This window comes from Ochotona princeps, chromosome 26 (genome assembly GCF_030435755.1).
Source record: "Ochotona princeps isolate mOchPri1 chromosome 26, mOchPri1.hap1, whole genome shotgun sequence".
NCBI lineage: Eukaryota > Metazoa > Chordata > Mammalia > Lagomorpha > Ochotonidae > Ochotona > Ochotona princeps.
This window is the reverse complement of record NC_080857.1, coordinates 31,033,594-31,057,672: the sequence shown is the minus strand read 5'-3', so window position 1 is coordinate 31,057,672 and position 24,079 is coordinate 31,033,594. Positions and strand designations below refer to the sequence as shown.

At 51.0% G+C, this 24,079-nt stretch overlaps 1 protein-coding gene across 2 annotated transcripts in view; it reads right to left on the bottom strand.

The window, feature by feature from the left end:
• EDAR (ectodysplasin A receptor) overlaps positions 1-24,079 on the bottom strand; it is a 70,950-nt gene that overhangs the window by 32,879 nt on the left and 13,992 nt on the right. The window contains exon 1 of one of the 2 annotated variants that reach the window (XM_058655299.1): positions 16,254-16,296. The exons of the other annotated variant lie outside the window; for it this stretch is intronic. The gene's annotated coding sequence lies outside the window, so the exon portion shown is untranslated. Of the gene's footprint in view, positions 1-16,253; positions 16,297-24,079 lie in introns of those variants that run through there. 2 annotated transcript variants of the gene reach the window in all.

The window sequence follows — 24,079 nt, the reverse complement described above, 5'->3', positions numbered from 1 at the left end:
CCTGGGAAATCATTAGCGTGGCTCCTGCCAAGCTTCCACGTGGGTACATGGGAGAACTGGATGGAACTCTTGGCTCCTGGCTTCAGTCTGGCTCAGCCCCAGCTGCTGTGGCCATTTCTGCAGTGAGCCAGAGGATGAAAGATCTGTCTCTTCTCTTTCTGTAACTCTGCCTTCCAAATAAAAATAAAATCAGTCTTTAAAAAAAAAACCCACCCTGAATCATGCTGTCTGCTTTGCATTTGTGCAGCTTGGAGCTGTTGGACCCCTTAGCATACTAGGGAGTCATGTCCACGGGTAGACTACGGGGGTGTCTGGTGGTGGGCAGCCTTGCCCTCAGGTACCATGGGCTGGGCTCCTGGCTGTGGGGCTGAGCGATCCCTTCTGGGACATTCTATGTCAGGGCCCAGTAAGCTTGCCACTCTTCTAGGCTCCTTTTACTAGGTGATTCATTACGTACTCCCCTAGCAGTTCAAATGACACTTCTTTATTTATTCCCATGCCAAGAGCCCTCAAGTGATGCCAAGTTATTTGGATCCAGGGTATGCTGGTACTAAATTAAAATTAAGTTTAAACAGAGCTAAAGCCTTGAGACCTGTGAATTGGTAACGTTCTTAAAAGGGGTCAGTATCTTGAGGAGGGCTAGTTAGAGGTCTGACAGAAGAAATAGCACTTGGCTTCTTTTCACAGCCAGTGTTTTTACTGTTGAATACCAAGAATGCCAGGGAAAGCTGTGAAATGATGGGAGCATAAAAACAGGCAAGTTTAACTTCAAAAATTGAGGGGCCTTGCGTGATAGTCTAATGGCTAAATCCTCGCCTTGTTGGGCCCGGTGGTGTGGCCTAGTGGCTAAAGTCCTCGCCTTGAATGCGCCAGGATCCCATATGGGCACTGGTTCTAATCCCGGCAGCCCCACTTCCCATCCAGCTCCCTGCTTGTGGCCTGGGAAAGCAGTCGAGGATGGCTCAAAGCCTTGGGACCCTGCACCCATGTAGGAGACCTGGAAGAGCTCCTGGCTCCTGGCTTCGGATCTGCTCAGCTCCGGATATTGTGGACACTTGGGGAGTGAACCAGTGGACAGAAGATCTTTCTCTTGGTCTCCCTTCTCTCTCTCTGTAGATTGGACTTTCCAATAAGACTAACATAAATCTCAAAAAAACCCAAACAAACAACAACAACAAAAACCTGAGATGTATTTCTTGCAAAACGCCATGGATTTCAGACAGATAACTGGAATATAACTTGGCTGTGAGAAGCAGACATCCACGAGGGGGATCCTGGGAAACACCACGCTGAGTATGAGTGCGTTCTGAGACGACAGGCACTATGCTGCCCCAAAGAGGTGCTACAGCAGCCAGGGAGTGGAGTGTTGGTGCCCAGGGCAGAGCTGGTTTCAGAATGAGGATGAAAGGTAATTCAACCGAATTACTGAGTCCCAGCCCTCACCCGGTTCCCTCACCCGGTTCCTCTGAACGGGCACTGAGAGCATCAATCCTTGGCATGAAGGAATCAGCCATCTGGATGGAGTGCCAGGGGGTCGCTGTCCGTCCTCTGGCAGAGCTCCATGGCTCCACGACGGTGTTGGAGGTGGCACAGAAGAACAGCCTGGCACTGCATGGAGGTGGACACTGACATGCTCCCTGCTCCCCCTCTCCTAGGCAGGGGCACCTGCAGGCAGGCGGCTCTGGGTGGCACGGACAATGTCTCTGCGAGCCTCAGGAAGGACCTGTGGCAATGAACTGCACATGGAGTTGGCCTCCCAGAGACCTACGTCAGGTTTATTAGGAGCAACATGCACCTGTCTATGTGCTTTTTAAAGACTTGCTTTTATTTATTTAAAAGGCAAAGTGGTAGAGAGAAAGGAAGATCTTCATCTGCTGGCTATATGGCTCACTATGATGGTTGCAACAGCCAGTGCTGGGCCAGGCCAGAGCCAGGAGCTGGGAATCCATTTGGGTCTCCCATGTGGGTGATAGGGACCCTTCTCATTGGGACATCACCTGCTGTTTCTTAGGCCCATTAGCAGGAAGTGGGATTGAAAGCAGAGCAGCTGGGACTTGAACTGATGCTCCAGATTTGAGGTTGCAGAGGCACAGTCAAGAACTTAACTCGCTGTAGTGCAATGCCAGTCCCCAAATACAGTTCATGAAGCGTTGGCTCTCTGGCCAGAGGTAACTTTATATGCTAAAGCTGTGAAGGGGTAAACTGAAGATAACACTGCAAATCCACTCCTCTCCATGCAGAGCCCTTCACTAGGCCCTCTCTGCACCTGCACTCCCTGATTCTCACCATGGAGGCAGTGGCTTGGCTGCACTCTTCGTAGGAGCTCCTCCAAGTGTCTCCACACTGCACACACACTGATGTGCCTGCTGAAGTTATTACTGGTTGTTTCTGGGTGGGAGACTCAGAATGATTTTCCTTTCTTTCTTCTTCATATGTGTCTATCCTACTCAGCTCTTTATGCTAACTTTGAGTATAGGTTGTCTTTAACAAAAGCAAGAAAAGAACTGCCCTCAAGGGTACGAGTTGGTGTTGCGCGGCACCAGGCTAAGCACCACCTGTGACTGCCAGCCCTCCCTGCCCCAAACTGGAAAACCCACCCATGTCCTGGCTGTTTCCTTTCAATCCTCCTCTTGTCAATGCACCTTTGAAAGTAGCAGAAGACGGCTCAAGTGCTTGAACCCCTGTGACCTATATGGAAGAATCAGAAGCTCCTAGTACCTGGCTTGAGTCTACCTCTGGTTGAGCCCACCTCTGGTTGTTATGGGCAGATGGGAGAACTCCCCTTTTATCCATGTTTCTTCCTCTCCCTGGCTCTCTACCTTTTCAGTAAACAAAAGATCTTCAAAAGAAAAAAAAATGTGGTACTAATACTTTCTCTGTCACACACACACACATACAAAATCACAGAGAGAGAGAGAGAGAGATTGAGAATGCAATGATCTTGCTCTTGCTTTTCAGTTAGAGTAGACTGTGACCTGGACAACCCTTGCCAACACGTGGCTATACCAACCCCCACCTGTGACTGGCAAGTTCAACTAGCAAGTTCAGGTGCTTGGTACACCTGAACTTTTCTTTATTGTCATGCTGTCTTCATTCTTAGAAACCAGATGGCTTCCCTCTCAGAAGTGCACCTCCTCATGTATGTCTGATGATGGCTTATGTGGTTCAACTTCACAGTTTTCAACTTCATAATGGTGAGGTTGGACATGTTTTCAGTACATTAACCCAGGCATCCATTCTGTTTTCCACTTTCAGTACCAAGTTCAACAGATGACCTACGCGTGATAATTAACACTCACTTGTAACATAGCTTTATCTTAGGCAGTTTTTTTTTTTTTTAGAAACAAAGATTTATTTATTTTTACTGGAAAGTCAGATATACAAAGAGAAGGAAAGGAAGGGAGAAAGATCTTCCATCTGCTGGTTCACTCCCTAAGTGTCCTCAGTGGCTGGAATTGAGCTGATCCGAAGCCAGGAGTATTTCTTGCATGGGTGCAGGGTCCCACGGTTTTGGGCCATCCTCTACTGCTTTCCCAGACCAGAAACAGGGATCTGGATGAGAAGTGGAGCATCTGGGACACGAACCAGCGCTCACATGGAATCTGGGTGCAGGCAAGGTGAGGACTTAGCCAGGCCATCTTAGATAGTTTAGTCCGACCACTCAGTGTTCTGGCATGCCTTCACAGCACAGGCTCCAGGTGGACAAGCTGCTCTGACGTCGGCCACCACCTCCGCTCTGCTGGAGCCGCCCACCAGCTTGAGGTCATCATTGCTGTGCCCTCCTTATGGTCAGTCTCCCAGACCCACAGATTGAAGTGCAAGGTGCTGCAAGGGCCAACTTTGGGCTTCAACACTGTGGGCCGAGGGGGAAGCTGGCTCCAGTGCAGCCCCAGCAAAGGGATAGCCCCCAGAGTTACCCAGAACTGAAGAGAGGGTACCACAGCCACATGGCACTGGGTGAGAGCTATCGCCTAGGATGAGGCAGGTTTCTTTACCCAGGGGCATCTGCCAGGTGTGGGAGTCAGGGGAAGGCTCTGCCTGAAGTCTGGGGCCCTGATGCTTCACTCTTGCCAGTGGTACATCTACTCCACTGCCATTACTTCTTGTACTTGTTCTCACCTACCCCAGGGAGTTCCCGGCATCCCGAAAGGAACCACGCAGCTCCAAACACTTTCTCGGAGCTCATTCTCTGGTTGTGCCAGGCCAGTGACCCCCGCACTGCACCCCAACCACTGCTGAGACGGGTGTTGAATCATCAGAACATCCAGCTTTTGGTGTGTGTTCAGGTTGGTGGAACCTAATGACCGATGATGACCTTTGCTACAGTGAGAGATTCGAGAGAGTCTAGCCTTGACAGGCGGTCCCAAGGAGCCGAGCCTTCAGTCATTTGTATGACTTGAGTAGCAAGATCTCTGAAAAAGCCAGAATGTCTCACACGATTATCGTGCTAAATAAAGGCGGGCTCGCAGGTACTCATCTTGAATTCAGTACAGAACATAGCTTTGGAAGGGTGTGAGTCTATCAGAATTTTAACGCGTGTTTGAAATTCATTGCTCTAAATCCTACAAACAAACCTCTTAATAATCCTGTGTAAATACTGATACATGGATCACACACACACAAGGAGAAAGAGAGAGAGAGAGAGCGCATTTTCCATTTGCTGATTCACTCCCCAGATGGTCACCATGGCCAGGTCTCAAACAGGCCAAAGCCAAGAGCCAAGGGCTTCTTTCCAGAGTCCCATGTGACTGCAGGGTCCCAAGACCCTACAAAGCAGCATTCCAGCTCATATGGGATGGTGTTACAGGTGGCAGCTTAACTTGCTATGCCGCAACTCCATCCTCTATATAAATAATTTCTAAAGGATCTTGTATTCCTACCAGTCCACGAAGTTTTCTTGGATCTGCTACATGCAAAACGGGCTCCTGGCAACACTGCATCAGAATTATTTTATTATACGGTGGTTCTAGCCTAATGAACTCAGCAAGCATTTTTGTCTCTCGAGGGAGTACTGCGGTACTGAATGGAGTCAAATTGAGCCAGAACGGCCTTCAAGGCTTTTGCAGTCTAATGTTGTAAGAGCGAAGCGCAAGTATGAGTTTTCTCCTGTTATTATCTATTTCTCCCCATTTGTTTGGGATACATCAGATTGCTGGTTGGGTACCCTGAAGAAGGTTTCATAGATGAACTGGCTTTTGATATTGTCATACGGGCCTGGGACAGAGAAAAGAATTTCAGGTACATGAAGGTGCTAAGGTGTGGAGGCAAGGCTGTGCCGGGATGGTTCTTGTTGGCTGGTTTGTGGTTTGGTTGAAATGGTGAGCTAGTGGATGGAAAATCTTTTTCTTTTTGTCTCTCTCCTTTGCTCTGTAAATCTGCTTTTCCAGTAAAAAAAAAAAAAAAAAAGGAAAGAAAGAAAGGAAGGAAGATGCTTAGGTGAGCATGTCTTGTTCCTTGATTTTGCTTCAATGAAGTCAACAAGGTAGGGGACACGGGAATTCTGAGCAATGGAAGGAAACGATCATTCTTAAAACAGGTTCTCTTCAGATTAGGCAATTTTCATTCATTTGCCTTCATTTCACTTTACCTTTCTTCCACAGACTCCTACACTGTTAAGTCCTTCCGTGGAGTTTGCATATTCTGTTCTAGAATTTCCAAATTTTCAATTTCCATTGAGAGACTATTTTCCTTCTCTGCTGATTCTCCACATGCTCATGCATTACGCCCAATATTTCCTTTAAATCTCTGAAGATAGCGACATGGATTATTCAAGGCCTTTGTCAGTTCTAACATCTGGTTTACCCTGGAGTCCGTTTTTCTTGGATTAGAGCTCACTTCTTCCCGCTGCTTCACGTGTCTGGTAATGTTCTCTTGTATTGCAGACATTATAATGATATGTTGCAGGGAATCTACTTGAAAGAGCATTGAATTTTACTCTGGTAGGCGTTAAATTACTGAAAGAGCCTCTTGAACCTGTCAGGTTTGGCTTCATTCTTTAATAAAGCTGGTCTATTTAGCTTTTTGCCTTTGGTTCTAAGGCATTAACTCGCTGGAATCTTAGCTGAATGCCCAAAAGAGGCCAATAAGGTTTCTCCAGCATGCTGGCACTTCCAAACTTCCTTGCCTTGTGAGCTGCTGACCTCTGTTCTCAGCCCCGCAATAGCTACTCTTTGCTGGAGCATCCTCAGCTCGGGCCAAGGATCCAAGGGCTCCACTTGGTGGGCTATCTGGGACTTCCTCCTAGGCAACCATCTCATCACTGATATCCTGTCCCACAAATTCCAGCTACCATGTCAACCCCAAACTGCAAAGTCTGCCACCTCAGCTTCGTGAGCTGTCTGTTCTGTCTGCTCAGCCACTGTGTCTGCCGAGCGCGTCTGGCTGGAGTTGGAGTGAATGAGGCGTACAGGCCAGTACGGTGTGATGTCGATGCCCCAAAGCAGCTGCATATGTCTCCTTACTTGTCCCTGGTTGCTCTGGGTGGGCGGAGACATGATAAGATGATATAGTAGGGAGATTACTTGGGTGGTGCTATTGTCGAGTGGCTGTGAGTCATGGGATCCTGGAGGCAAGTATATGAGAACAAGGCCCTCAGGTAGGGTGTTGGCAATGGAAATAAAAAAGAAATGCAGCTGTTCCTCTTTGTGTACAGGTACTAGCTCCAGACTCAACCAATTTCAGATCCAAATGGTTCCCTTTGTACTGAGCAGGTACACATTTTCCCGTGTCATGATTCCATAAATAATACAGTACCACAGCTATTTATATAGCATTTGCATTCTATTAAATATTACAAGCAATCTAGAGATGACATGACTAACAGTCTATAGGAATATTACATCCTTTTATGAAAGTACTACAGCATTTTATTAGAGGTCCCTGGTCTCTATGGGAGGTCTGGAACCAGTCCCTCTCAGACGCCAAGAGGCAACTACACCTAGCGAACGGCTGGCGGAGGTCAGCTGGACTCCAGGAAACAACGCTGAAGCTTTGAGATTTTGCTCTGCTCTTGTGCATGCCCGGAGTCACCTGCTTTTGAGCCAGAGCAGGGATGAAGAATACACGTGTTCCTTGCAGTAATGCTTCTCTGAACGTTGTTGGGGAGACACAACGAGAACCGAGAGCCTATCGTTTCTCTGGTCTGTCCTGGAATCCATGATAGACAGAGCCGGGTCACAGAGAATCAAGGGAGTCCCACTCTGGACAAGCCTCCACAATTCCTCACACTTTCCCTCAGGCCACTGATTCCCTCACCAAAGCTCCTTATTAAAACCTTCAATTACGGTGGCCTGAGAAGCAGAGGTGGTGGTTCCATGCCAGGAGTTCTGTCCTGGGATGAGCACTGTGGTCCAAGTGGCTGCTTCTGACTCAGCTCTGTTAATGCACCTGGGAAAGTAGCAGTGATGAGTCAAAACCTCAGCCCCCTGTCAACCACGAGGGAGAGCAAGATGGAGTTCTGGGCTCCTGGTTTGGCCTGCTTCAGCTCTGATCGCGACAGCCGTCTTGGAGGGGTGGCGGTGAACCAGTGGATGGAAACCTTTTTCTCTCTCTCTTCTTCTCCATCACTTTGCCTTTCAAGTAATCAAATGGATAAATCTTCAAAATGTAATTCTGGGTCTTGGACCATTCCTGGGCCATTCTTTAGAACAGAGGATGTCTTCACAGAGTCACCAATGGATGAGGGTGTCGTTTGGCAGTAGCAGGTGAAAGCTGCACTGACTCTATGATGGCGTGCTGGACCAACAGACGGTTCCACAACAGAGCTGAACACTCCCTAGCGCAATGGGATTAGCATTGGAATGATTCATCCTTTAAAGGAATTTCACATACTTTCTGGAGTCAGTCATCCTCTTTTATTCTGACTGTGGGGACCCTTCTAAAGTTGCATCAAGTGATGTCCCATCCGTGGGGCTGGCAGCCCTGAAATGAGCCTTGGAAGAAGGCTTTGAAGCGAATCCCTTTGGCAAACTTGTGCAACGTGCCTTGCCTTTCGCATCTTGGGCAGAGGGTGCCTCTGCGTTCTCTGCCCTACCTGCTCGGTCCCCCCCATTCCCCTAGTGAGCCTCATTCTGTTAGTTCCCACCAGGAAGAGAATTTTGGAGTGCAATTCACACTAGGTTGTGAATGGCTGACACATTTCCTCCAGGGAATCATTCACAATAAATTTTAATAATAGCATTATTGGGTAGTGATTAGAAGGAGGGGACCCTGGTATCAGGTCTCCTGGGTTCAAATTCCGGCTTGGTTATCCACTATGGAACTTCTGGCACATAACTTAATTATCTCTGTGCCTAGACTGTCTCATCGGTAAATCATAATAGTAAATGAACTTGTCCTAGAATGTGAAGATTAAATGAGATAATATAAAGAAAATACAGTTATTTTCCAGTTTTGGAAATTGTTTCTGATGGTGGAAGAATTATAAAAGAAATGAAAAATATGAAGGGGCCTAATAAAAAGTATACTCCATCAGTTTCATTGCCTTTTGTCTCAATGTTTTATTGGTACAGATGTATGTATCTTTTACAATGAAATTAGGAAGCAATGCGGTTTGCCTCTTTCATGCGCTCTATAGCTTTCATTAGCCTTTAACCACATCCTATTTGATGTGTTCACAGTATTCTGTGATGTGGATGGACCACAATTAAACAAACCAATCTCCCAGCGTCTGACTTTTCCCTGGGTGCCCAATTTTCACTATTGTAAGTTCTGTTGCAGCGAACGTCTTGTTAAAGGGCATGAGATGGCTAGGCGTGGAGGTGAGGGGATGCCTCCTTTCACGCTGTGGCAAAATTTGGTTGAGCTGCAGGTCAGAGCGCAGCTTGTTTCTGAACACTGGACACTCCTGAACACGGAGATGGCAGCCTGCCCTCCGCCAGCTGTGCACTGGGCGTCATGCAGATCGGAGGGCTTGGATACTCACCAGCCCACCCTGGGGGGAGCAACAACCACTCTGGCACTGACGTCCGGCCACCCAGCACCCTGCTGCTTTTCTGGTTAGCTGACTGATGTGATGTCTCTGGGAGATATTTGATGACGCCTCCTTTCCTCTACCGAGATGTTGCTTGTACTACAAGAACTGGCGGAAATTCTCTAGTGTATGGCTTTTTTATTTTTCCACCTTCTCTTGCTCAGTGTGGACCTTGTGGGTGAAGCCCAGCAAGGGAGGCGTGGTGCTGTGCAGGCAGGCTTCAGTAGCCCCAGGCCTGGACTCAACACGGGCGAGCCCAAGGTCTTCATCACGGCTCTGTGGAGTCAAGAGCACACAGCTGGCCGACCGCTTTGATTTCTCACCACGGCCCTTCAGAGCGGGGGGGGCGGTTCACAGCCTGGGGCTGTGCGGTGTCCCCCAGAGGAGGACTGGACGGTTCCATCAGGCTCCCCCCGTTCTGAGTCCTGTGATCTGCAGCCCCACACCTGGATCAACCAGGGCTGTATGGAGCTCGGAGTGCCTGCGGTGCCTCTAACTGCACTGAAGGCATAATTGATGGGCGTCACACACCATTTGATGTCCAAACCCCATCTGTCACCAGGCCTGCCCGGGAGGCCGGCTGAGGGAAGCAGTCCTGTGATCCCTGCTTTTTAAAGTACCTGAGTTTTTCCAAAGGAAGGGGGTATTTGTTTTCCTTTTCTGCTCCTCTAATTGACGCAGCTGCTGCCCAGCCTCATCTGCATTAAGCTAAATATTATGTCTTTGTAACGTTTTTTGATCTTCATTAATTATAACTCAGGAAAGCTGACAAAGGCAACCTGTCTCTTTAATATAAACAAGATTAATTGCACGGTTCCTGCAGAAAATGAACTACCAGCAGTTTAACAAAAAAATGTTTGTCTTTAAGCAGCCTTCGGATAGAAAAACACTAAAACTGTTACAGGAAGTGCCGGAGCTGCCAAATTCCCGTGCCCGCAAGCCTCGCCTCATTATCAGACTGTGCGAAGGCACACACCCCGCACTTTCATCCTCCTCCAGGGCCAGGGAAAGAAAGGCGGGATCGAAAAAAAAAAGGGCCTTTATCCCGGGCAGCGTCTCTGAAGTCTGGAATGCACGCTGGCTGTTTGAAGATGAGATTTATACCTGACACCTTTCCTTAAGCTCATTGTTGGGACTCGCCTGGTTTCAAGTCAACCGCAGACTGGCTTGCTGGAGCTGCCTGGCCTCTAACGATCCTACCGCCTAGGATAAATACACAGGGACTGCTATCACTTTCATTAATCACCATGAACCATTCCCTTCTTCCGGGGAGGAGAAATTGCAACAGGCCAATGGCCTCCATGGGTTGAGGCGCAAGGGTCCTGGTGGGGAGAATGAGATGTGTGGTGGAGAGCAGGGGGCAGAGGGTGGAGGGCAGAGGTCAGGGGACAGAGGGCAGAGGTCACTGGCAACATCTGCAGGGTCTCTCTCATGGATGCTCTGTTGCCCGCTCCAGGACCAGCCCCAGACACACCAAAGCCAAGAACAGCACGGTTCCCGGTCCCTGTTGCAGGACACCTTCAGTTGGAAGCAGAGTCCCAAGATGCCTGTAGCCCCAGAGGCCTGAAAGCCACCAACAAGGTATCTGCTGCTTGGATGCAGTCGGGAGGCTCACCAGGCAGAGGGGCCTGCGCAGGTTCAGGCCGGCAGTCGCAGCAGGCTGGTGCAGGGCCACACGACACAGAGACCCCGGGGGGCGGTCCAGCCACAGGCGGAGAGACGCTGCCCTCCCTGGCTGACCCCATGGGTAGCGACAGCTGAGGCAGCGGCTGAGCAGCGGGAACTGGCAGGCATGAAGAACCTGACCGAGTCGCTGTGCTCCCGAGGTCATGCTGAGAGCAGGAGTTCTAGCCCATTTGCATCCCACGCATTTCTGACTCTGAAAACGCGCTGGAATGCTGTCTCATGGAGTGTGGGGGAGGGGCACGGGAGCATGCAGGCGAAGCCAAGTGTCAGTGAGGCGCGGAAGACCTTGGGAACCACAGCTGCGGGCAGAGGGGCAGTAACGGCTGGCGGAGCACTGGCCCGGCCTGGGGGCACAGAGGTGGCCTTGATGTGGGAGATTCGTTTTCCCAGAGAGCAAGATGCACACACAAATGACACAGGCGGGAGTGGTAGCAATTTCCGGCAAGAGTTGCACCAAGTGGCGCTGCAGCGGGAGGCAGCGCAGCGTGGAGGGCTGAGGCCACAGCAGACCCACACCTGGTGTCCTCAGGGCTCTCTGGTCCTTCAGGGTGCTGCTGGGTGCTTCATGAATAAGGCACTGCAGCTCCGACTGTGCTGGTTTCTGTGGCAGTCAAACCTGTGCCCAGTGACTTGGGATGACAGCACCCCAGCAAGTCCCGGAACTGAAAGGGGAAGGGCCAGCCACACACACTAGGGCCTCCACCTGAGAAGGCTCATGGGGAGTGGCTGCTGCAGCTGGTGCCACTCACGGGGACTGGTCTTTCCCCAGCCTGCGGTCAGAGATGCCAAAAAGCCTGGGCATTTGGCCAGCGGGCCAGAGGGCCCTTTTGTAAATGAGGACACCGTGTCTTCTGCACGCTGCTTTCCTGGGGACAATCACCAGAGAACACAGAAGCCTCCACAAGCCACTGACCTGAGGGATCCACGGCCCCACTACCAGTTCATGTCGGCAATGCAACGGGTACCACGCCTGTCGCCAAGGCCAGCCTGACCCACTCCCTCCATCTCTTCCTAACAGTGTTTATTTTCATCTACTTGAAAGGCAGAGAGAGAGAATCTTCCATTTGGTTCATTGCCCAAACGCTTGCAATAGCCAGGTTGAAACCAGAAGCCTGGTGCTTGATTCAATCATATTATTGAAATTCTGGCCCTTTGCTATTTATGCTCACAGAGGTTCACTGTACCTCCTTCGGTGGCTGTATTTATACACCTGAGATTCGTGATTGCTTATTGCCTAACAACTTAGTGGACATCTCTCCCTCGGCAGTGAGGCAGTGGCATACAGATGCTCCAGGGGTACTTGGCACATCCCTTCAGGTAAGACATTCCTGCTTTTGCAATGTTTTCACTATTGTTATTCATGTCGCAATGTCCATCAATCACACAGAGCAAGGCACTCTCATTGTGTCCTTAGGATAGAACGCACACACAGCCTGGCTGGCACACATGCCGTAGAAGGTACTAATGAGTTGACATAATTTATAACGACAGGATCAAGAACCAGGGTGAGCGCTCAGCCTAGTGGCAATGAAGACAGCAGACACTTGCAGCCCACATTGGCATACTTTAGGTTGCCACTTGGCCCTGACTCCTAACTCTAGCTTTCTGCTGATGCAGACCCTGGAAGCCACAGTGATGACTCAAGTTCAAGATGTGGGACACTTGGACTAGGTCCTTGGCTCTCAGTTTTGGCCAGGCCCGGCTTTGGCTGCTGTGGGCAATTCAGAGGGTGAGCCAGTTGCACGGGCGCTCCTTCCCTTTGCCCCTTGTTCTGAACATTCCTTTCCTCCCTCCTGCCCCTACCCTCACCATCCTGTCTGCCTGCCTTTCAAACCAACAAGCTAAAAACAAAAAGACTAGAAAGAAGAGAACCTGGCTGCCTGCGCTTCCCAGGAGGACCTCTGCACAGGACATCCCGGCTGCTCAAAGCAAGCTACTCTGGTAGCGGGACCCCTGCCCAGTCTGAGCTTGTACTGGCTCAGTGGTGCCAGGTGCTTCTCCCGCCAGTGTGGGGCAGGAGAGAAGGCAAGGTTGGCGCCTAGCCACCAGGTCCTCAACTTTTTCTGTGGGAACCCTGTTCGGATCTTTTGCTGGGGGAGGTGGAACCTCTAGGTCCCACCCAACCCATGGACTCAGTTGCTCTGGGACCTGCCTGGCAGAGCTGGGCTGTCCCCTCCTTCTGGCTGCCCCAACACAGACTTCCTTGCTGTGCTTGGGATGTGTCCGGTACATCTGGAGCTTAGGGCAGAAGGCCAGCCAGCTCTTTGCTCCAGAACCCAGCTACTGCTCAGCCTGCAGTTTGAGGAACACACATCACTTCTGCACATGAAAGGTAACACTGCCCGGTCGGTTACAGATATTCTACAAAGTACAGATATTTCCTGGGAAGTCCACATTTTCGGGGCTCTGAGCCCCACTTAGCTGTGTTTGGGCAGGGAAAAACCCCTGGTAGGCTTCCTGGAGGAGGTGAGAGGTGCAGTCATGCGCAGGAGTTGGTGGCCTGTGATTGGAGGCCCACTGCTGCGTATTAAAAGTCCCCAGGCTGTAAGCGGACAGAGCAGTGATTTGACGGCAGCACTATCGGCTCAGTTCTCATTTCCAAAGTTCACGTCAGTGATGAAAATCAGCTGTGTTCAGGGAAGCGAAGAGGGAAGGTGGAGTGGCAGGACTCTCCAAGGAGAGCAGCTTTGAGAAGGCCCAGCGGCGTCAGGTGGGATCAGGCACACGCCGGACCCTGCAAGGTGCTCCCCCCCTTTCCCCTAGCCCCACATGCTGGCCTTCCCTGGGGCCCAGAGGCCAATGGGCAGCACCTGCACACGTGACAAGGCACCATGATCCTACACATTGTTGCCCACATATAACCAAGCTGCATTCTCATGGACTGGGTGGGCTTGGTCGTCTCACCCACACAATCAAGGCCAGTTCACGAGAAGGATTGTAGTCATGCTGAACTGAAAGTGTACGACCCAAGATCCTCACTGTTCGGCGATGCTGTTGAAGATCTACAAACAACGGACCTGTAGAGAATCCCAAGGTTGTTCTGGGATCATGAAAGAGCTGCCCAGGGATGCCCAGGGAGGGTGTTTGCTGGCTGTGGTTGCTGGGTCTTCCCCTTGCAACAGCAATCAGCTCTATCCAGCCGGAAGGTCAACCTGGGGCACCTGCAGGACACATGTCCTGAGGCTGCGAGGCTCCAGCTGCCCTCCCCAGAGCTCCCCTGACCTGCGCACATTTCCAGCACTGAAGATGCACTCTGGCTTGGGGAAACCACATTAGCAAGTGTATCACCGTGAATGTAAAGTGGCTACTTAAGAAAAAGAACACCATAATCCTAAATTAATTATTAAAAAAATTAAAAAGCTACAGACAACATTTTGGCACCGTGAGTTAAGGCGCAGTCTGTGATGTTGATGTCTCACACGGGTGCTGGCTGGAGCCCCAGCCGCTCCAGTTCTGATCCAGCTCCCTGCTAATGCGCTTAGAAAGACAGGAGAAGATGGCGCAAGTGCTTGTGTCTCTGGGACCCTCACGAGGGAGACCAGGATGGAATCTGGGCTCCTAGGTTTGGCCTGGCTCTGCCCTGGTGTTATAGCCATCTGGGGAACGATCCAGTAGATGGAAGATCTCTTTCTCTGACTACCCATGTCCCACCACGCCCACCCCCATTGTCTTTGTAACTCTGCAATTCAAATAAATAAATCTGTCTTTAAAAGAATTAATTAAGATGATTACAGGAATTGTAAGCAAAAGTCCTTTTGAAATCTGTTTCTGGGATGCCTAGAGTTGGCACCCTAAAACTTAAAAGAGATTTATTTTGCCAGTGCACGTGCAGCTGTCAGGAGAGCTCTTGTTGTGTTGCCCAGTGCACCCCAGTGGCTTCACCTTGCATACCCACCATGCAACAGTATCATGCCATCTAGAGTGGGCACGGACACAGCCAGGAGAATGAGCAGTGGCAAGGAGATATGAGCTGCAGGAGCTACGATGGAAGACCCCCAGGCTGCGGGGCTCGAGGCACCCACTCAGGAGAGGCTCCTATGGCAGGGCAGAAGGAAGAGACAGACAGCTGGTGGTGGAGAGTCCCCTCAGCAGAGCACACCGACTACAGGGGGAGGCTGGAGCAGAATCTCACCAGGCTCCAGCCCAGCACTGCCCGACTACACACATACTTTGGAATGACTTTCCCCAGTCATCAGCTGAAGTGCCATGCTGCCCAGCACAAGGGTCCCTTCCCACTCATGGCCGCCAGCACTTGGAAGACGGCAGTTGTAAGAGAGACACTGACTTTCCTACGTGTGGCTGGCGGCCACCCCATTGGCAGTGCAGAAGAGAACCCTTCAGATTCCCACCGCCTCTCATGTGCTCTCAGAAGAAACGTCTAGGCTTTTCTAGATGGTACGCACTTTGCATTTACTCCTGGGGAAACTGGAGCTCCATGAGAACTGAAACTTTCCTGAGGTCCTGATGGTGAATCTGTGTTAGAGTCAGGAACTGCAGGCCATGTACTTCCACGCCTAGATCACTGACCTTCTGCTGTGGAGCCACAGCACAAGCGAATCCCACTAGCGGCAAACCAGTGGTGCCGGAAAAGAATCCAGGCACAGAGCTATTCATTGGAACAGGAAACCCAAAACACAAGCAATAAATGCTCATTTCTGTTTAGCAAGAAACCAGGCACTGAAAAACAAAAAATCCATAGAATCCAGTAACTGAAATGAGGATGCATCATACAGGTTCCGGGGCAGGTGTTTGGTGCAGCAGCTAAGATGCTGCTTGGGCTGCCTGGCTGAGTTTGCAATTCCTGTTTCCTGCTATGCACATTCCCCTTGGAGGAAGCACTGATGGCTCAAGGACTTGGGTTTCTTCCATCAACGTGGGAGACCTGGGTTAAATTCTGGACTCTTGGGTCTGGTTGGCAAAGATCTGATATTTGGGGAGTGAATCAGTGGATGAAAGATCTCTGACTATCTTTGCCTTTCAAATACAATAAACATAAATAAATAATGGAAAAGAGCGAGAACAAGGCTCCAGCGAGCAATTGGAACGGTAAATAGCACAACAATTCTGGGATGCGTCCATTGGTAAGTCCTACAGTACCAGAGCCCGTGCTCCCGCTAGGCCAGCCTCACACCTCGCTAAGTGGAGCACTTCCACCACAAGATCCCGTATTTCCAGACTTTCATGGAGCTTCAGACACACACACTTGGAAGAAGTTCTCTGATCCATGCAGCAGGACAAAAGCAGATGTAGTAACAGCACATTGCGAACACAGAACAATTCATCCATTCTTGATCCAGCTCAACTTAAAACGCCAACGTATCCATTAGTCATCTCAAGCTTTTTATAATTAATGCACATCTGCTGATTTATTCTATTTCATCATCTCCCCAACATTTTTCACTGTTAGCACCAAGTGAAAAGAGAAGAGAGCGGGCGAGGGGGACAAGTGTCTTTTCAAGCCCTAGGTTGTCACACTCCCATCTCTTTATGATAAGAAACATCCCACGTGTTCCTAGGTGCAGGTCTTCCAGCGGGGGAAGCATTCTCTCCTCCTGAGTGCCACAGCCTTCAGGAAGCTTTGGGGTTTTCCTCTTACCTCTGGGTGTCTGCACACTTGCGTGGCTCGCCCGAGCTGGTGGCTGCTGCGGTGCACAGGCTCTGTGGCTTCCTGGGGTTCATGGTAATAGGGCGTTTGATGTTGGGGAGGTGTGGCTGCTTGGAGCATTGGCAGGGGAAGAGAGGAGGCTGGGGGGTTATCACATCACAGAGGAAATTCAATATCGAGGCCTTTCATGTCCACAGCCCCCCCCTCCACCTTTTCCTTCTGAACCCCTTCTCCCTCAGGCAATGATGTATTTCCTGAAAACTGGAAAAACCAGGTATTATCAGCCTCCAATCAGTGCTCATTAGATTTAGTTCTAAAACTCAGACCCAGGCTTCTTATCTGCAGGCAGCACCTTCCACTTTCTAGCTGGGGCTCTGAACAAAACACCTGACATCATCTTGTCCTCTGTCTCCACAGTCCCAGCCCTAAGTCCTGGTGAGAACTGGAGACGTGTGGATCAGGCTAACTCTGGAGCAGTCCTCGCCCATAGTCTCCCCAGTCCACGTAATAAATCCCAACCATTCAAAGGCGTATTTGTGTGGTACCTACATATTTAGCTAGTCAGGTTCTTCCTTTGCGATCTCTATGATTAATATAGATGCCCCAGCGTAGGATGGTTGAACTTCTTTTTGACTTTAAGACCGACAAAGAGAAATGCATTCAGCAGAAGCTCTACTTGGAGTTTTGAGTTTGGGTCTTTCCTAGCCGAGTGCCATGTGGTCTGGTCCTCCCTGGCAATGCTGGGCAGGTGTCATTCAGGGGAACCCCCCAGCTCTGTAACACACTATGTGGCTGAGCTCGGATGCTCCCCAGCTTAGAGGGATGCAGTGTAATTCCAGCTTAACAAGGATGTCACCTCATTGTGCTTATTATGACACAGTCCCATTGAAAACCAAGGACCACCTGTTTCAGCCAAACAGTTGACATTGGGATGAAGGGTCTAGCATTTGCTCTAAGACAGACAGGAAGTCATTCTCAACCTTTCATAGAACCTTTGGGATACGTGTCCTATGCCACAGGACATGCAGTTGTGCCAGCCTGGGTCAGTTCAATGGGTTTAGGACAGAAGCCTGCACTCTTGGCCATACACCGCTCTTTCCCTGACAGGTTGCAAGCCAAGGGAAGGAGGTCATGTTGGTCTGGGCAGTTAAGAATTCTACTTAACAGGAAGGGAAGCCCCTTGGTGCAGGCACTCCCCAGCCACAGATTTGAGACAGGTTCTAAGGAAGACTTGTGGAGGATGCTGTGGGGCTTTCTGCTCCCCCTGTCTCCCACCCTCAAGGTCAGGTTCTAAACTGGTGCCGGGGAGGGGAGCATGATGGAGGTGACCTGCCTTCCCAGACCACAGGACACTGACTGGGCATGCCCCTCTGCCTCTCCCAGGCAAACATCTGGACAGACAGGGGACAGGAAGAAGGAGGCAGGAAGGACACCCTGCTCACCAGCTGATCCTGTGCAAGTTCTGGTGACAATCAGGTGTGGGTTCATATTTCATAGAGAAAAACAGGAAGAAAGCGCAGACTATCAAAGGCCAGCATTTTCTTCCACTTCAATCGTGGGTGTTTCCCCTGAGGCTGCAGCCCAGGTACAAGAGGAGAGGGAGGAAGAAGGGGGCCTGCCTTGCTCTGGGTCCTCAAAGGGGGCAGTCATAACTCCAGCAAAGGCTACACAGGCCTCTCTGCAACCAGTGACTTCCACATTTTTCTGCCCATAGAAGGGTCTGTGAAACTTGAATCTGTGGCTGTCCCGGTTCAGGAGGCAGAGTCTTGGTAGAAACAACTTAAGATTAGCTTGATCCTTTAATTGCCTCAGTGCTACTTCATAAATCATGTCTTTCCTCCTCTCCCTCAAAGCTCCTGATAACACCATCTACTGGGTACGTTCCACACCAGGCGGTGGATTTCTGTCTGTTTGGGCTTTCCCACGTGGATATTTGTTGAAATGAAAGCAAGACCCCAGCAAGATAAACGTCTCTTCAGGGAACGATGTTCCTGAGAGCATGGGCTTCACCCAGACAAAGGTTGGAAAGCCCTGGAGATTAGGGGGTCTAAGATCTGTCGGAGGCAGCTTTGCACACAGCGTCCCGCCCAGCCCAAGTGGGGGAAGCAGCCAGAGCTCGGGGAAGGGCAGCCTTGTGCATGCTCAGATGTTTCCAGGATAGAGCCTGGCACAGGAGGCACGGACGGTGGCATGCAGATGTGTTACTGAGTGTGGCACTGGCAGCAGCCCTCCCGGGGTGCCAACATGGAGCATGGGGCTGTGTGTGCACACCTCCCCAACGTCACAGCAACCACTTGGGCAGGCACCTCTATCCTCACTTTGGCCCATGCCCGGCTCTCCCTAGAGTATGTTGTGCAGGTGGCACCTGAAGCTGCGATGGGGGTCGGGGTGGGGTTGTAGGACCTGGGCCCTGTCTACGTGGGGATGGGGTTGTAGGACCTGGGCCCTGTCTACGTGGGGATGGGGTTGTGGGATCTGGGCCCTGTCTATGTGGGGATGGGGTTGTAGGATTTGGGCCCTGTTTATGTGGGGATGGAGTTGTAGGATCTGGCCAAAGTCTACTTGGAATCACTTTAGATTCCCACGCGACTAGGATCCACACTGAAATGTGAACTGAAATAGCCAATTTTTTTGATTAGTTAAAAGATTTGGAGTAAGCATTCTGCTTGTGAGTAGTTAACAAACTTCATGGATAATGCACAGTTCATTTCTTCTCTCCGTGAGTTTTTGAAGTCTCCTACTCTTAGATAAAATAAGCAACATGCTTTACTCATGGTGTGAAGCCGTTTCAACAGGAGGCGGCACCGTGCTATAGCAAGCTAATCCTCCGTTTGCAGCACTGGCGTCCCATATGGGCACTGGTTCTAGACCCGGCTGCTCCACTTCCGATTCCGCTCCCTGTCTGTGGCCTAGGAAAGCAGTAGAGGATAGCCCAAGTCCTTGGCCTCCACACCCACATGAGAGACCCAGAAGAGGCTCCTGGCCCCTAGCTTCAGATTGACTCAGCTTCAGACTGTTGTGGCCATTGGGTAGTGAACCAGCCGATGGAAGATTGTCTCTCTCCTTTTCTCTGTAACTCTACCTTTTACAGAAAACTTTTTAAAAATACATATTTCTTAGAAAAAGTCTTCTGAGGGCTGAAGGTTTGCAAGCTGGCTTGTGCGCTGTATTTGTGATGGGGTTTTCCCTCACTGTCCCAATCAGGAGGGGCTGGTGTGAGCCACCATGAGGGCCACGATGGCCGGGGGTGCTGAAGGTTCGGATAGGCCAAGTACCTGACAGTGAACCCCAGCCTGTCTGCAGCATCTCCCGGGCATGGGCCTGGAGCTTTCTCCCTTTCAACTGTGGGAAGTAAGGTGGCATCTTCCTCACGTTGTGGTGCTCAGAACTCACCTCCTTCCAGGTCAGGTCTCCCCCAGCTACTGCTTCCCTGTGATCTGGAAAACTCTTCAGTCCCTGATGATGAGAGCCCTGGGCTTGGTGTTGTTACACACTGTTTGGACTCAGCTCGTGGAATTATATGTTAGCTTGCAGTTTTTACTCTCATAGAAAAAGACAGCCCTAAGGGTTAACTACATTGCTTTGCAGGATCTGAAGTGGTTTTATTACTGTAACATTCTTTTCAACATGCCTTGAACCATCCAATTCCTCAGAAGCTTCTGGAAGTGAGGTGGCCACCTTGCAGCTTCCCTCCCAAAGAGTCAAATCCATCTCTGATGCAGCGTCTTTGTGAGTTCAAGGCACCTGATGAGGTCTGAGTGAGAAGTGGTCCCTGCATCTGTGACTGCTCGCTGGTCAGGGACAGCCTGGCTCCAAGAGGCCACTGGACAAGGCTGCTTCCAGGTACACCTGCTGTGCAGGAGGCAGGAGTCCTGGGCAGCTCACAGAGCTGCCTTTTGCTCTTGAAAAACTTATTGATTTTGCTTGAAAAAGTTATATATACATAGAGAGGAAAAGACAGACAGGTAGAAGTCTCCTACTGGCTCACTCCCTAAATGGCTACAACAGCTGCCGTTGGACAGTCCAAAGCTGCGAGCCAGGAGCTCATTTCAGGTCTCCCACAAAAGTGCAGGGGCCCAAGGACTTTCTTCATCCTCCATTGCTTTCCCAGCCCATTAGCAGGGAGCTAGAGTGGAAGTGGAGCTGTCGGCACTCAAACTGATGTACTTATGGGATACTGGCACCATTGACAGAGGGTTAGCTTACCACACCACTGTAGGCTGGCTCCTCTCCTTTTACTGCTTCCCTTCTCTCTGCCTGGGATCCCAACCTCCCACCCCACTCTTTGCAGATGGGCCGTGGACTCTGCTTTCCAAGGCATCACTTCAAAATCATCCATTCCTTTCCTTGGTGTTTTGCTGCTGTTGGTTTGTGGGACCCATGACGGGATGGCTATGGACAGAAGGCTGGATCTCCAGAGAGCACAGCTGGTGAATTCACAAAGCAACCCACTTGTCAGGAGTTGATGGAGCTGGACACCAAACACGTAAGCTCCCGGATGGCGTCAACACGAAGCAGACAATTACAATGTCGTTCTGCGAGGCTGTGGAGGGGAGGCAAGTGTGGCATTTTAGCTCTACTCCCTTTATCGCTCAAGCTAGTTTTTGCTTAAGGAAGGGAGTTTTATCTTGAGCTGCTTCAAGAAACGCTATTTGTGAGGTGCCTATGACAACGTAGTGTTGATGTCAGTGCTGAGAGAATAAGAGCAAAGTGGAGGATGAGCAAGCTCAGGTGCAGCTGGAGGGACAGAAGGCCAGAGCGCCTGCAGTGACATCCCGGGACAGGGTGTGGGAAAGGGCCACGAGCACCGGGGAGCCAGGAAGCAGCCAAAGACATCTTGCGCAGAAATAAACATTTCTCTTTGATTTCCATTTTCCCACGAATGTTTTGAGGCCCTTTTGCATAAACTTGAAAACATGGCGAAAGAAAAATGGTGGGTTGCTGGTGGAGTGGGGGGATACCGAGGTGAGGCTCAGGTCAAACTGTGCCCAGTCTGGCTCTATGGCCAACACTTGGTCCTACCCAGGAACCTGGGGTCGACAGGTGCACTTCCTTCTGAATGAACCCTGTTATTCAGACCTCACCACAGGTTGGAGAGTGATGTCTGGGGGTTAGAATAGGGAAGCCTCCAGCCCCACCTAGACCCTCTGGCTCGGTGTCTGCATTTCCCAGGGCTGCACGAGGTGCTCCAGCAACGGTCTTGGGATAATTCTTTTGTGAATTCCTCCCTCAATGGAGGAAGGCCAAGAGCTGGGAGCTGCACGAGGCATCCGGGATGTGAGATGGTGAGCTCCGGCTGCCATAACAGTCTGCGTTCCAGGACCCGCAGGTGATGCTGGGGGGCGGGGGGGGTGGGTACCTAAACAGGCCATGGGAAGCAGGTTGGGCTCAGAGGTGGATGGGAACATGGTGGCTCGTGTATAGCACAGCCTGGGAGGTGCGGTCAGTTCTCAGGGCAAGAGAACAACTGGGGCTAGGGGATGGGGCAAGCCTCAAGCTCTTCAAGCTGGAGTAGGGGTGCAGGCAAGAGGGCCCCGCAAAGAAACAGGGAGAGCACAAGGCCGGGGGTGGGGGGGTAAACCAGGGCAGTGGGCGCTTGGGGCTTCCACGAGAGCTTCATAAGGATTTCCATGAGCCTAGAATTTCCCAGTGAAAATAAAGTTCCCAAACCACACACTTCAATTTGTCATTGGTGTCATCAACGCAGGCTCTGGAAACAAAGATCTTACTCTAGAGCGTGTGCTGTAAGTCTGCACAGCTAGGAACGATAGCTTGGTTAGTTCCTTGTTTTCCCTGTGGAAATGAGTTTTGCTGGGCAAAATAGCTCCTACTTGCCAAAGACTTCCAAAGACCACGCAGGGTCCAGACTTCCTGTCCCCTCCTGCCATGCCAGGCAGGAGGCCAGGCAAGGTTGACCATGGGAGAGGACAGTGCACAGGGGTTTGTCTGTGCCCTGGGTCTCACTTCCTGCAACCCTAGGCTTGGACCCCACAGCGGGCGGTCCTTGCCCCAACCCAGGGTTGCTGGTGACATTTCTATGTGTGTCTTCCTTTCCCCCTGCAGGCAGGAAGTCCTTGGTGTTTCTGTACCTCTCTCCCAGCAACCAGAGAGGCTCTTTGAGTGCACTGCGATTGTTCCTGGGAGTGTGTTATAAGTGCAGACTCTTGGGTCCACAGTAGCAAATCTCCCTGCTTCAGAAAGGTACTGCCATCCCTGTCTGCCCATTGCTGTACTTGGACCACCCTATAGCAATCATGGGGGTCTGTCCTCTCCTGTAGGACGTGTTCCAAGACCCCCAGTGCATGACAGGAGCTGAAAAGAGCACTGTGCCCTGTATACATTGTGTTTTTCCATTTGTACATACTTGCAATGGTTTAATTCATAAATAAGGGGAGTGACAATAATAGAAAGATGAACAACAATAATAAAAAGATAATAAAGGGAACAATTATGACAATTTTCTGCAGGAAAGCTATGTGAATATGGTCTCCCTGCTTCTCTCACAGAAAATCCCCGTTGACCTGGATTTTCTTCCCACCATTCCATGAGTAACAGACACTCTAGGAAGCCACCAAGAAGGGAGAGTGCTGAAGTGCCCAGCCCCTGTGTTGGCAGAGGCTTCTGGGGTTTTCTAGAAGGCCTGAGCGGTTCTAGAAGCACTTCTAGAAGCACTGAGCAGGTGCTTAATACACAGAGCCCAAACTGAAAGAATGACGAGGGAGATGCTTAGAGAGCTGGCCTCTCATCTTCCAGAAGGAGCTGCAGAGGGCTCCCAAGGTCACACAGGAGTCAGAGGCTTCAGCAGGCACAGCCAATGAATGTGGCTAGGTTTTTTACTCTGAACTAATGAATTAGTTGATACTAAGAAGGGAGGAGGGAGAGAGAGAAGATAGAGATAGGTCTACTGATTCACTTTCCAAATGCCTGCCATGTGTGGTGCTGGGCTGGCCTAGATGAAGCAGCTGGGAACCCAGTCTGAGCCTCTCAGCTGATGTCAGGGTCCCAACAGCTGCAGCCATTATCTGCTGCCTCCCAGGGTGTGCACTGATAAAAACGGAGCCGGATCTGAGAGCCAGGCACTCTGGCGGGGGATGTGAGGGTCCCAGCTTGCATCTGAAGCAGCAGGCCAGAGGCCCGCCCTGTGGCTGGGCTTTGGTGACTCACTGTTAACCACAGGAAAAGGAGCAGGAGGGAATGGGTCACAACAGGTCCTGCAGTTCCTGTCGCATTGTGGAGACGCTCAAGCAGCTGGAGGACAGCCTCACACAGCCAGGACCTGTGGGATCCTGCCAGCAGCCGCGGGCATGCCCTCTCTAGATGTGGCGTTCAGCCCCTGTTCAGCTTGGAGATGATGCAACCTGGCAAATAGCAATCTTGGGGTGCGGGGGCAGAGAGGCCCTGGGTTCTAGCCCACTGCTCCTTGATTCCTGACCCTCACACGTGGGGCAGTTCCACTGGCTGCTTTCTGCTGCTGTGTGGCGTGCAGCAACAGCTGACCCAGGTACCCGGAGTCTGCTGTTGTCTCAGCCGCTGCCTGTGGGAGTGGATCCATGGGGTGCTCATTGCTGGGCTGCAGAACCCTGTGCCTGTGCTGAGACACAATGAGAGTGAGACCAAAGAGGCAGGCACTGGCACAGCATGGTGACCCAGCCTAATCCCGCACTATCACATTGTGGTGCCATCTCCTGTCCCTGGCCCTGTGGGCATCCACCCAACCCTCTGGTGGGCTTCTGCGCCAACACTCCTGCCCCTGTGGGAATGGAGAACCAGCCTGCCAGCCTGGGAGAGCGCTGCAGGGGGGCTGGGTCAGGCTGTTG